Source organism: Bactrocera dorsalis, chromosome 6 (assembly GCF_023373825.1).
Source record: "Bactrocera dorsalis isolate Fly_Bdor chromosome 6, ASM2337382v1, whole genome shotgun sequence".
Lineage (NCBI taxonomy): Eukaryota > Metazoa > Arthropoda > Insecta > Diptera > Tephritidae > Bactrocera > Bactrocera dorsalis.
The window spans coordinates 8,713,732-8,727,655 of record NC_064308.1 but is presented as its reverse complement, the minus strand read 5'-3'; the positions used below and the strand labels follow the sequence as shown (position 1 = coordinate 8,727,655).

Below are 13,924 nucleotides of genomic sequence, written 5' to 3'. Positions count from 1 at the left end.
GTTAGTCAGGAGTCTAATTTTGGTATTCTGGCAGATCCAGTATACTACTACTATTCAATATAATACTACACTGTATCTGCCAGAATACCAAAATGAGACTCCTGACTAACAGAGTCACTAAATTACTATAGTCACTATTAGAGACATGAGACAATCGTCTCAAGCAGAATACCGATATTAGAGTAGTGAATATCGAAGTCGACAACATATGAATCGTACTATATTCTCCACTGTTGTCTAATTTACATTCAAAACTCATATCAATGTTGAGTATTGCAGTTTGGTGTAATCCATAAAATACGTTTGTAAGTACGTCACCAAAGGAACCAATATGGCGGTTTTTGGTCTTGAACGATACGGTCGATACGTGAACTGCAATAAAGCGTTTTGTAGGGTATTTACTTTTGCAGTTCATGAACGTTTTTCGACAGTTGTGCGCCTCACAGTGTTTTTCAACCCAGAGAAAACAGTACAGCCAGCGGAAATACTTCCAACAACAAAATTTACATTGACGAGTTTTTTCTCAACTTGCGCCAGTGATTCGTTTGCGAGAACATTGCTCTATTCGGAAATGCCTTGATATTATGCATGGAATGCATCGTCGCAGAAATAGTTACGCAGAAAGCAAGGCCAACCAGTAGATTGACATCCAGGTGTGTTCTCAACTAATTCCTTAAGACGAATTTACATATTCCACCCGAAAAACGACGATTGCTAATACCTTCGGTTGCTATTGATAAATGTAAAAAAAAAAAACTTTTCATAAGAAAAAGTCGAAAATTTGGAAATTTCCAAAAATTGACTTTTTTCATACAATTCTTTTTATACTCTCGCAACAAAGTTGCTAAGGAGAGTGAAAATTCTCAATCGTTTTTGAGATAAAAAAAATAGTCGGGACAGTTATAACAGAGAATGTTATTTAACATTTAGCATTGTGATGAACGCGCGGATAATGAGATAATTTACGTAAATTTCAATAAGGCGTGCTTTGGAAATAAGAATTAGATTTGGCGATTTCACAAAATTGAAGCTCAACAGAACCCTAAAATATAGTTAAATGAGGTTGAGGCTAATGTGAAGCAAAACATTTTGTTATCTAATTGTACAAACTGAAAAATGGAGTGGAGAAATAACTTGCATGAGCCAACATATATTTTTAAGTTTCGATTTTTTTTTAGAAATAAACAAGATAATTTAAAAATGGTTTATACCTACAACGCATACTAGCGAATATCATGCAAAAACCCCTTGTATATGTATAAATCCCACTGCTATAAAAGCTGAGTCGCGCGGTCGTTCTATTATGCAGCAGTCGTGTGCGGAATTAAATAAATTTGGCTAGAATATATTGTCTATACTGAATGTATAAGTTATTTATTTATTTGTTCACATTTAAAACACAATAATTATTTGGCACCGAGCCGTGTGTTTATTGTTGAAAACCAAACTTAATTTAATTACAAAAATCTTCTTACGTCTAATTTATGCTAGCAAGTCACGTTGCACGTACAGGTGCATTGAAGTCGTTGTTGTTGTTGAAAAGCAGCACTGACGTTCTCAAGTAGCGGCAGCGCTGTATCGTCGTTTACTCTGGATGCGCGTGTGGTGTCGTTTAACCGTGGGATAGCGACCGCTGTCCAAGTCGCATGCTTATGTAAGCTTTTAGTGGTTGGTTATTTGTAAAAGCTATGTAAGCCAATTTCGGCGTATGTTGCGTTAACTCCTCCCCCTTTAGAACATGCAGCGTCATCGTTGGATATCCTTGAAATATCGTCAAGTGTAGGGGTTGATCCTTTTGTTGGTGTAAGATTATTATTGACCTGAATACGAAATTTTGTTTTTTGTTTGAGGAGGATCTTCCTTGCTATCATTACAAACAGGGCAAAAAGTAATAGTATTATTGCTGTGGATCCAGTGAATAGGCTGATTTTGTATTTAATGTTGATGGCATTGATTTGTTGGATATTTGCTACGTTAAGGTCCTTTAAATATTGCAGACAGAGGACTTCTTCGAGATGTGCTGTAACGTCTGCTGATTTAATGATAGCTGGTAGGGGTTGTGCAAGAACTTGATTTCTATTTGTATAATTCTTGTTTTCAATAGTTAAACTTGCGTTATCGTACTTTACCAGGAAGGTTCCTTGTAGACTGATAACCTCGTTGTCTATCTTCAGAGACCCATTATAGCCGTTGATAAGCAATAAACCAGGTGTTACCTCTTCTATTGTTGGTATGTGGTGGTAATTGACTAAAGTACAGTTGGATGCGTAGCCCTTTAGTAGATTTGGTACGCAGCTGCTTTTCGTGACTTTTTCTAAATTATCTTGCTTACAAATTATTAAATCGTTAACATTATTACAGCTATTTTTGACACCAAATATGTCTTTATTACAAACAATTAAATTTTCGTATTCAAGTTTAATAGCCTTATTTCCTAGATTTACAGGTTTTGTTATTATTGATTTACAAAGCTCTTGACTTGTCAAGGGATGTCCGGTTTAAATGAGTTAAGCCTCGACCCACTCTACCCTTGAAAAACTGGCGCACCCTAGCTAGACACAACACCAACACACCACACCTGGGGACACATTGGATTTCACCCCTTCAGATGTCAAAAGGATTGGATCTTCGCTTTTATTTTGACCACATCCGTCATCTACTATTCGTTTTCACAAGCCGCCCAGACACAATCGTTTTAAATATTCGTTCGACACAATTGACGCACAATCATCGCACATCGTAATTCGTGTACACAGTCGCTATCCACATAAGTCATCTACCTTCGATATTTTATATTAAAGTTTTTTTTCGATCATACGCGGCGCTACGTAAATCCCTCCTGCGATCCTTCATCGGTCCAGTGTGCTGCTTGCTTTCACTCCGCTCCGGGCACCTATGTACATACATTCGTCATCCACATACATCAATTTATAATTTTTTATAAGAATCTAATAGCAATAATAAATGTGTCCATTTTTTATTACATAATTGTTAAAGTGATTAACACCCTTGTGTGCAAGTTTGGGCAGCAAAAGAAACATGGTCCTTCGAGCCGTTCCGAATGGCACTATTGGTTCCGTCCAATAAGAACAAAAAATTCTTTAAAATCATGGTGACAAGCTAAAATAAAAAAAAAACGATAAAACCTCAACAAACCAGTGCAGTGGCGAACAAAACACATAGACAAAAAAGTGCATAACTAAAGTGATGGAAAAAAAAGTACCTACATATGTATGTATATCAAAACCAAATTGAAGGTGCAGTACATTAAACAAAAGTGAATAAACAAAAAACAAAAGTGCATTTGAAAAAATTATAAATTAAAATAAAACAGAAACAAACAAACGCGCGAAAAATTAAAAAAAGAGGAAAAAAAGACAGAAAACAGAAAACAAAAATCAGAAAATCAAGTGTAGTGACTCAACAAAAAAAAAAAAAAAAAAAAAGCATACAAGTATATGCAAAACCAAAACTGCGGTGATTAGAGAGCGAAAATATACCAAACAGTTTCAGCAGGCACAAACAAAAATCTTAAACAAACAAAACCCCACACAATCGTGCGCGAAAGCGAAAGTAAAACAATAATCTAAAACACAAATCGGGCGCGAACTTAAAAACACAAATAAACACACCTGCAGGAGCTACACGCCCAAAACAGGATGCTAAATTTATTTCAGAAAGTGACAGTTTAACAAGATACTGCACTAGATTTGCCTCTTCATCTATTCAAGAAAACTCTGAATCGTTATTAGAAATAAAAGGCCAAAATCTTCAAAATTTCTGGTCTCATCTCCAAGCGGCTCATGACGCCATAGTAGAATCTGACGATTCAAACGTACCACAAAATTTGAAAAAATCGGCTTACTCAATATATGAAAACTGCTTGGACCAATATGAGGAAACAAAAGCTATGATCTCCGATCAATTAAAGCTAATTAAAGCAATTGCCCCTACCCTCCACAGTAGAGTAGAACTGCCACAAATGGACAGTCACGAGGCAAGTTTAGGCATCCACCTCGAGTTGCCCGCATGTGATACAGAAACGTTTTACGGAGGTTATGAAGAATGGCCGTCCTTCCGGGACATGTTCACAGCCGTTTACATCAACCATCCATAACTATCAAAGGCACAAAAACTGTATCACCTCCGATACAAAACAAAAGGTCAAGCAGGCGAAATAGTAAAACAGTTCGCTCTCAATGACGAAAATTTCAATTTTGCTTGGGAAGCTCTAAAAGCACGTTACGAAAACGAAAGAATACTGGTGGATAAACAAGTAACGACACTAATGAACTTGCCAAAAGTTAAGAAAGGAACAAGTGTAGAATTCATCAAACTCGAATCCACTGTTTCAAATTGTTTGTCGGTTCTATCGACATTAAATATTCCCACAGACAGCTGGGACCCAATTCTGGTAAACATTTGCACCGCCGCATTACCAGAAAAGTCGTTACTTCTATGGGAGCAATCGCTCTCATCACGAAAAAAGTGCCCAACGTGGCCACAAAGAAAGATTTTCTCACCACCCAATATGAAATTGCGGAAAGTTTAGAAGAAAAATAATCAGAAATAAGAACATTAAACACGACCAAAATAATAGCTTCAATAGACCCCAAGCTAGAAGCAAAAACAAATCAAATAGAATTTTTAACAAAATGCAAGCGTTCACATCCGAACAGAGAAAACATACGTCATGCGAACTATGCACAAGAGGGCATAAACTTATATCTTGCGAGAAGTTCAAAAAATTAAACATTAACGAAAGGAACAACTTTGTCAGATCAAAAAGACTCTGTACAAACTGCTTGTCCCATACACATAGTTTTAAAAATTGCAAAAGCAAATTTAACTGCTTAAATTGTCAGAGAAGACATCATACAATGCTTTATTACAGCAGATATCCGATCTCTCCCCAAAGAAGCGCATTTACTAAATTAACCACGGGTTCAATTGCAAAAGCAAATAACGAAAGCCAAAATACTAAAAATTGCCAAGAGACACCATGCTGCTCAAAGGCACAAAAGTTCAAACGCTGCACAGCGAAACACAAAGTGGACTAGTTACCGAACTAGTTACAACCCTACCAACTCAAGTTGAGTACAATACAAATAAATACCTTAATTCACAATTAAGGAAATTTCAAACTCTAGAAGATCAGTATTGTGAAGACTTCTCTAAAGCCACAACTACTCGATCAAATAATGGCCGGTACGTCGTACGACAACCACTAGAGCCACAATTTTGCAAGACCCTAAATAAAGGTAGAAAAAGCAAGGTCAGATTCCCTCTGAAAACCTCATATAAAAACACATATATATGTTCGTAACCTTTCGACCCCGCAGGATGGCTTTCGCCAATAATGATACATAAATCCTGATTAAAAAATCACAACGCCAAATTAGTGTATAGGCACTAAAACATAACAAAATTATCTAAAAAAAAAAAACAAAAAGAAAAGCGACACTTTTCTTACAATATTGCCCCACAGAGACTTAAATTTTTAAAAACAAATAAAATCTCAAAAGCAAGTTAAGGAATCACCATACTCCCAATGCGATACATGGACGCACCTACTCTTACAAAGCTAAGGTCGCTCTTATCGCTCCTTATATGGGTGGGTTATGTGAATCAGTTATACAAAGCATTAACTTAGTTAAGAAGAATTTTCTACTTTATGAATCGAAGCCGTTCTCCATTCACGGCCATTCTCTCCCAAGACCCCCTCTAATGTCACATTCCTAACTCCAGGGCTAAGGAGTACCCATTCTGGCCATATCTGGCCAGGCGTGGAGTTACTATCCTTCATAAGGCGAGAATAAATAAAGTCAAAACATCGCCGATAATACAGAAAAGGCATATGATAAACTACCGGTATGCCAAACCGATATAAATTAATAAAAGCAAACAACGTTTTTGGTATAGTAACACAATAAGTCGTCAAAGCACGCAAAATCAATTATTACCTCAAGCACCAATATTACACAAAATACAATTGGCTATTAAAACCAAAGACATTTTCCCGATTTACAGCATGTATTCTGCGCCCTCGGCTACTCTACCAGCAGTACGCCGAAATACAGGCAACAGCATATACGTAATACTAGGCAAAATATTCGCCTAGGGGGCTCAGGATGTTTAATGAGTTAAGCCTCGACCCACTCTACCCGGGAAAAACTGGCGCACCCTAGCTAGACACAACACCAACACACCACACCTGGGTACACATTGGATTTCACCCCTTCAGATGTCAAAAGGATTGGATCTTCGCTTTTATTTTGACCACATCCGTCATCTACTATTCGTAGACACAATCGTTTTAAATATTCGTTCGACACAATTGACGCACAATCATCGCACATCGTAATTCGTGTACACAGTCGCTATCCACATAAGTCATCTACCTTCGATATTTTATATTAAAGTTTTTTTTCGATCATACGCGGCGCTACGTAAATCCCTCCTGCGATCCTTCATCGGTCCAGTGTGCTGCTTGCTTTCACTCCGCTCCGGGCACCTATATACATACATTCGTCATCCACATACATCAATTTATAATTTTTTATAAGAATCTAATAACAATAATAAATGCTTGTAAATTTAACCTGTGTCCATTTTTTATTACATAATTGTTAAAGTGATTAACACCCTTGTGTGCACGTTTGGGCAGCAAAAGAAACAAATGATAGATGATAAATTTGATGCAATTTTGACATCGCTAAATTCAATAGCTTCGATTACATTTATGTAAGGCGTATTTTGTTTTTCTAATGTTTCCTTGATTACAACCAATTCTTCATTTGATAACATGAACGAGTTTACAATTCCAGCTTTCGCCCACTGGATAGAATAATCTATATTTGTTAGCTCTTCTTTAATTAAATTTAATTTTCTATCAATACCTTTTTCTACTTCTAATTTGACAATGTCATTTGACTTAATTTCATTTAATATTGCATTAGAAATATACGTCAGATTTATTCTTTCTAGAATAGACTTATTAATTATTACTTGTTGGTTATTATTAACTAACAGGTTATTTATTTTATTGTTTCATATTCTCAAATCTTCATGGTCTGGGGATCCGGCCAAACAATTTCCAGGCTGTGCCAAGGGAATCTATTGCTCGCTTGGTTCTTTTGGGTTTGAGCTGGGATAATAGGGATCGGATGGATTTTTCTTCTTGGGATAAGAATGAATAGCTACGGCCTTTCCTTGTTACGTAATGTTCTATGGAGGAATGTATTTCGTTGAGCACGGAGTCATATAGGTCGAGGTTAATGGTGTGTATCAATCTGAATGTTCCGGTCTGGTCCTTTGCGGTTCCTATTTCTATCGTTACTAAGTCGCTGTTCGTATAGTTCAAAATTTTAACTTCTGCATGCACAAAGCAAGCAAGATCCTGAAAAATTGAGTGTATTATTTTTTTATGAAACTTTTGTGAACGGTGCGACCTGATTTTGTTACAATCGTGTTGCCTTTATCTTCTTGAACTATTTCTTTTTTATAACGGGGCGTTAATTTATTGCCTAGTCTTTTATTTATTTGAACGTAAATAGCGTCTTCGTTATTGTATGTCTTAAAATCAGTTCTATTCTTATTATGAAGTTCTAGGTCTTTTTCTTGTTTGTTTTTGAGATTTTTAATATTTTCTTGTCTGTCTAATTCGAAAGAATTAGGTCCTACTGTTCTTCCAAAAAATACTTCTACAGGCTTTCTTTTTGTGGTGGAATGAATGAAATAATTATATTTATAAAAAGACCTATTAAGAAGATCTTCAAAGTCGGTATGGATTTTCTCTGCCTTAGTACATCTCAGTACTTCGGAGAGTGTTGAATGGAATCGCTCTATCTGTCCGTTTATTGAACTTTTGTACGGTGGGGTTTTGAAGATTTCTATTCCATATTGGTTTTCCAACATGAAGGTTATAGAAGCTGAGCTTAATGATTTTTCGTTGTCAATCACGATTTTCTCAGGAATTCCAAATGATGTCAAGATTTCTCTTAAGGGTATTTTTATATCTTCGGATGCTCTAGAGGGTACGACTTTTGCTTGAGCATATATTGAGAACTTATCTATTGCTGTGAGCACTATCTTACTATTAGTGTAGTAAAGGTCTATGTGGACAAGTTGGCCTGGGTAATTGGGGATCGGAGTAGCTTTCAGGATGGTTTTTACGGGGTGTCTTTCGTATTTATTTTCTAAGCAGATTTTACACTGTTTTGTAATTCGTTTTATTTTGGCGTTCATTTGTGGGAAATATCATCTTTCTAAAAGTTGTGCTTTATTTTCTGTGGGGTTGCGATGAGCTCTATTGTGTTCGTTGATTATTTCCGTTTCTTGTGGGGATTCATCTACAATGTCTTTTGTAAATTTTCGAGTGTAACGTACCCTGTATCTACTAAAATGAATTTGATAAATTGTTTGGATTTTGCCTAAGATGCTGTCTTCAGTTTTTATGCAATTTGTTACTGAAGGATTGAGATATCTTTTTAATATGGTAGCAAAACTTTCTTCCGTAAAATCTCTTTCAATTATGATATGCCTGTGATAGGTAGGAAAGGGTATTTTAAATTGGTATGAAGATGGTTCACCTGTTGAAATAAAGATTTGATTTTTAAAGGCATTGATTGGGGCGTCAGTATATGGAATTAAGGTTTGAGCTGAACTTTCGTCACTGTGTTGTATTGCTGACATGGAATTTATTTGCTGTGGTGGTCTAGAAAGTGCGTCTGCCACAATATTGTTACTGCCAGGTTTGTATTTAATCGCATAATTATACTCTTCTAAAATCGATTTCCATCTTTTCAGCTTATTGTTGGTATTTTTGTTACTGAGTGAATGTGTTAACGGTTGATGATCTGTGAAAATTTTTACTGTGGTGGATCCATAAAGGTAATTCCTAAAAGTTTTTAAAGCCCATATTATGGCTAAAAGTTCTTTTTCGTTAGTCGCGTAGTTTTCTTCAGTCTTTGTCAGTGTTCTGGAAATGAACGTTATGGGTTTGCCGTCCTGCTCTAGGACTGCTCCTATTGCGTGGTTTGATGCGTCGGTTGTCAAGTGAAATTCTTTTTCGAAGTCTGTGTATTGTAACATGACGTCAGAAGATACTGGTGATTTTTTTAATTTATTAAATGCTTCTATTGCTTTATTATCGAGAGTAATTTTAATTTTGGATGAAAGATTTTTGGACATACGTCCCTCTTCCCCTCTCAAAAGTACGGTTAGAGGTTTGGCAAGTTTTGCATAATCTTTAATAAAACGGCGGTAATAACCAGATAGTCCTAGAAAAGATCGGAGTTCTTTTAAAGTTTGTGGGGGTGGGAAGTCTAAAATTGCTTTTACTTTTGTTGGATTTGTTTTTATTCCGTTTTGAGAAATGACAAATCCTAAAAACTCAACTTCCGTCTTTAAGAATTCGCATTTGTCAATCTGGATTTTCATGTTAGCTTTTTGTAGAGTTCGGAAAATTGTTTCAACATTTTTTAGATGGGAGTCTTCGTCTTTGCCAAAAATGATTATGTCGTCTATGTAAACGAAGCATATTTTGCCGATATATTCTCTGAGTATATCGTCTAATGCTCTTTGTAAAATTGAGGGTACGTTTTTTAGGCCGAAGGGAAGTCCGGTAAATTCATATTTAAAATTGTTGACTGAGAAAGCTGTCTTCGCAATATCCGATTCAACTAATGGAATCTGATGGAAGCCACTTTTCAGGTCAAGAACTGTAAAGGAAATGTTTTGTCCGAGTTGAGAGAGTACCTCATTTGTATCCGGGATAGGATAGCGATCGGCTATCGTAACTGTATTAAGTTTGCGGTAGTCACTTACCATTCTGTACTTCTTTGTGCCAGATGCATCAACTTTTTTCGGTACTATCCAGATTGGGGAGTTATAGGGGGATCGAGAAGGCCTTATTATACCATCCTCGAGTAATTTTGTCAATTGTTTTTCGACTTCATCCTTAAGGGACATGGGATAAGGGTAGTGTTCGTTAATTTTTCGTCTGGGTCGGAAAAAAGTTGCGGGTATCTATTACATAAATTTCGAAGTTTTTCTGTCTGTCCAAGTGTGAGATGTTCCGTTCTAATTTCGATATTATTTATTGATTTTGCTGTTTGCTGTTTGATTACGACTTTTATGTTATTTTTTAATAGCATATAATTTTTTGAAGTGAAAATTATTGCTTCTAACTGCTTAAGGCTGTCATTACCTAGAATTCCATGAAAGGATTTAAGGGTAGGTAGAATGAAAAATTTTAGATTTTCGTCGTTAAGTCCAAAAAGGTTAAGAAAAGTGTGATGCGTGATTTCGATGTTCCCTCCTACTGAGCTGGCATAGAAATTTTCGTTGTTTGAAATGGGGATTTTGGCAAGTTAGGGTTGAATATAGTTCTTATTAGAACCTGTGTCTATTAAGAATTTCAGGATTTCTCCGTTACCATCTTTACATTAAAAGTAGGGTAACGTTGAATTTGTTAACCTAAAAAATAAATGTCGGAGAATTCGCTAGAATCTTCTGCCGCGGTGTTGTCGTGTGAAGTGTACTGATTACAGTAATCTTCCCATGGTTGTCCGTCTTGCTCTTCGTTCTGCTGTTCTGGATCATTAATAGTATTGTCAACGGGTTCAATATGGTTAATTCTGTGCTGTTTGTATGGTTGGTGTACTTGGTTTAAAATCGTGTTCGGTCGCTTTCCGGTGAAGCCGTTATTGTTCGGTCTGTTCTTGTAATTTACTTATTTTGTCCTTTGCGAATCATCTATTTCCATTGGAATTGGGGGTTTGGGTTGAATTGGTCTTGGTGGTAGGTTCTGTTGGCAATTGGGTCTAGGTGGCGGATTTTGGAAATGATTGGGTCTAGCTGGTGGGTTTTGGTATTGATTGGGTCTTGGTGGTTGATTTTGCGGGTAGGTTAGGTATCGTTGTTATTGAGGATACTGTTGATATTGGAGCTGTAAAGTTTTATATGCTGTTTGTTGCATGAGAGGCATTGGATGTGGTATGTGGGCAAGGCTTGGGTAAAAGGCTTGCGTTAAGTGCTGTTGCTTCCTTGGTGGAAGTGGTGGTGGGTGTGATTTCCGGAATGTGGGTTGGTTCCCGAAGGCGTGCTGAGTTCTGAAGTTTTGGTTCTCCAATCTCATACACAACTGGAGTGCTTGGGGTAGATCGGTCGGCTCTTTAAGTCCAAGTAATTTTGGAAGTTCGCCGCTTAATCCCCTAACAAATGTATCCAATGCTTTATCGCGGTAGGTTTTCGTCAGTATGTTTACGGACTCTGGTCCTATTTCGAGGCAAGCAATTTTGTTTAAAATTAAGGAAAGATGTGAGAACACATCTTGTTAAAATTTGTTTATTGTTTTATTGCCTTGATATAAAGATGACATTTGGTATTCTAAAGAGCTGATGTCGCGTTTGTCGGCGTATTGTGTGTTGAGGCATTTCGAAATGGCCTCCCAGTCTAGAGGAGTGTTGTAGGATTCCAAAGCGACGTCGGCATTCGCCGTGATTTTATTTCGTATGACATTTAAAATGCCGAAATAACGTGGAGTACCTTTTTCGCTATTGTATATTTTCAGGATCTCTCAACACTTTTTTTCCAAGAAGCGAACTCTCTTGGATCACCAGAAAAGTCTCTTAAGCACCTTACAACGTCTAGTATCCTATCGAGTCCTGTCAAGTTTCCTGCGTGTCTGGGGTCTATTGTTTGATCCGTTACTATTGTGCTTGTTGGGTGGATAATATTCTGAATCAATGATGGTGCTTCTGCCGAAATCACCTGATGAATTTGATGAAGGCTTGAGAATGATCAAAAAATGTACATATAAATAAAAATTGAAATTCTTATGTTACCAATTTGTAACTTCTTCTTCTTCTTCACTGGCGTAGACACCGCTTACGCGATTATAGCCGAGTCAACAACAGCGCGCCAATCGTTTCTTCTCTTCGCTACGTGGCGCCAATTGGATATTCCAAGCGAGGCCAGGTCCTTCTCCACTTGGTCCTTCCACCGGAGTGGAGGTCTTCCTCTTCCTCTGCTTCCCACGGCGGGTACTGCGTCGAATACTTTCAGAGCTGGAGTGTTTTCATCCATCCGGACAACATGACCTAGCCAGCGTAGCCGCTGTCTTTTAATTCGCTGAACTATGTCAATGTCGTCGTATATCTCGTACAGCTCATCATTCCATCGGATGCGGTATTCGCCGTGGCTAACGCGCAAAGGACCATAAATCTTCCGCAGAACTTTTCTCTCGAAAACTCGCAACGTCGACTCATCGGTTGTTGTCATCGTCCAAGCCTCTGCACCATATAACAGGACGGGAATTATGAGCGACTTATAGAGTTTGGTTTTTGTTCGTCGAGAGAGGACTTTACTTTTCAATTGCCTACTCAGTCCGAAGTAGCACCTGTTGGCAAGAGTAATCCTGCGTTGGATTTCTAGGCTGACATTGTTGGTGGTGTTAATGCTGGTTCCTAAGTAGACGAAATTATCTACAACTTCAAAGTTATGACTGTCAACAGTGACGTGAGTGCCAAGTCGCGAGTGCGACGACTGTTTGTTTGATGACAGGAGATATTTCGTCTTGCCCTCGTTCACTGCCAGACCCATTTGCGTTGCTTCCTTGTTCAGTCTGGAGAAAGCAGAACTAACGGCGCGGGTGTTGAGACCGATGATATCAATATCATCGGCATACGGCAATTTGTAACTACGTTTTGTTTTTATTGGATTTATCAATCTCTGGAGGGTCCCTTTTGTGGTAAATCGCAGAGTTGTTTTTAGTGTTATAAGAACTGGAACTGATCCAGGCCCTTTATTTTATTTTATTATAAGCTGTACAAGCTTTTTGTTATAGTTTAAATTTAAAAAATTCTGTTTTGTATTTTTTTCCTAGATCTACGCCAACAATGCACTTCTGTGTAATAAGTTGCTTAATTTATTATAAGTTTCTCTCAACTAAATTTCACTAAAAAATTTACTGTTTCACTTATTTTTATTGAATTAAACTCTTATTTCTATTCACTTAAATTCTTAATTTACGTTCTTACATTAAAGTCCGACGGCGCGTTGGGTTTTTCCTTTTTGCCGGGGCTACTTGGTTCCACGTTGCACACTCTTCGTTGGGTGCGGGCTTTCTTCCACCGAAGTTATACCTTTTTGATTCTGCTGTCACGTCCTGTTTAGTAGTTTGAGCCGCAGCGCGAGGCACTTCTTAAGGGCCTTTACTCGATTAACTTACTCAGTCGCGACTAGCACGGCCCCACGTTGGGCGCCAGTTATTTATTTATTTGTTTACATTTAAAACAAAATTATTATTTGGCAGCGAGCCGTGTGTTTATTGTTGAAAATCAAAGTTAGAATTAATTACAAAAATCTTCTTACGCCTAATTTATGCTAGCAAGTCACGTTGCACGTACAGGTGCATTGAAGTCGTTGTTGTTGTTGAAAAGCAGCACTGACGTTCTCAAGTAGCGGCAGCGCTGTATCGTCATTTACTCTGGATGCGCGTGTGGTGTCGTTTAACCGTGGGATAGCGACCGCTGTCCAAGTCGCATGCTTACGTAAGCTTTTAGTGGTTGGTTATTTGTAAAGGCTATGTAAGCCAATTTCGGCGTATGTTGCGTTAACTAATATACTTTAAATTCGTATAGCAGGTAACTCAACACAAAAAAAGATTCTTTTCAGAACTAAATCTGATTAAATTGTTCCAAATTCAAAAGGAATCACCGACCACTTTCCCAATCATTAAATAAAAAATACTTTAATTAAAATGTATAACAATTTTATTTTAAGTTTTTTTCGCGCAAGTATTAAATACAAAGTAATGTAATTTTACGGAGCGGGGTAGATATAGTTCCCAAACCGAGCGATAGCAGGAGATATCGAAGTGGCGTCGCGTACGATAGATACGTTGTAGCGCGGGGGATCA

The 13,924-nt window shown here is 37.4% G+C and overlaps 1 protein-coding gene across 13 annotated transcripts in view; it reads right to left on the bottom strand.

The window, feature by feature from the left end:
- The window catches only part of LOC105221995 (uncharacterized), a 223,629-nt gene that overhangs the window by 131,447 nt on the left and 78,258 nt on the right, over positions 1 to 13,924 (bottom strand). For 2 of the 13 annotated variants that reach the window (XR_007423131.1, XR_007423133.1), the window contains one exon: positions 98 to 3,120. The exons of 10 other annotated variants lie outside the window; for them this stretch is intronic. The gene's annotated coding sequence lies outside the window, so the exon portion shown is untranslated. Of the gene's footprint in view, positions 1 to 97; positions 3,121 to 13,924 lie in introns of those variants that run through there. One more of the 13 variants, XR_007423134.1, reaches the window with a different exon arrangement.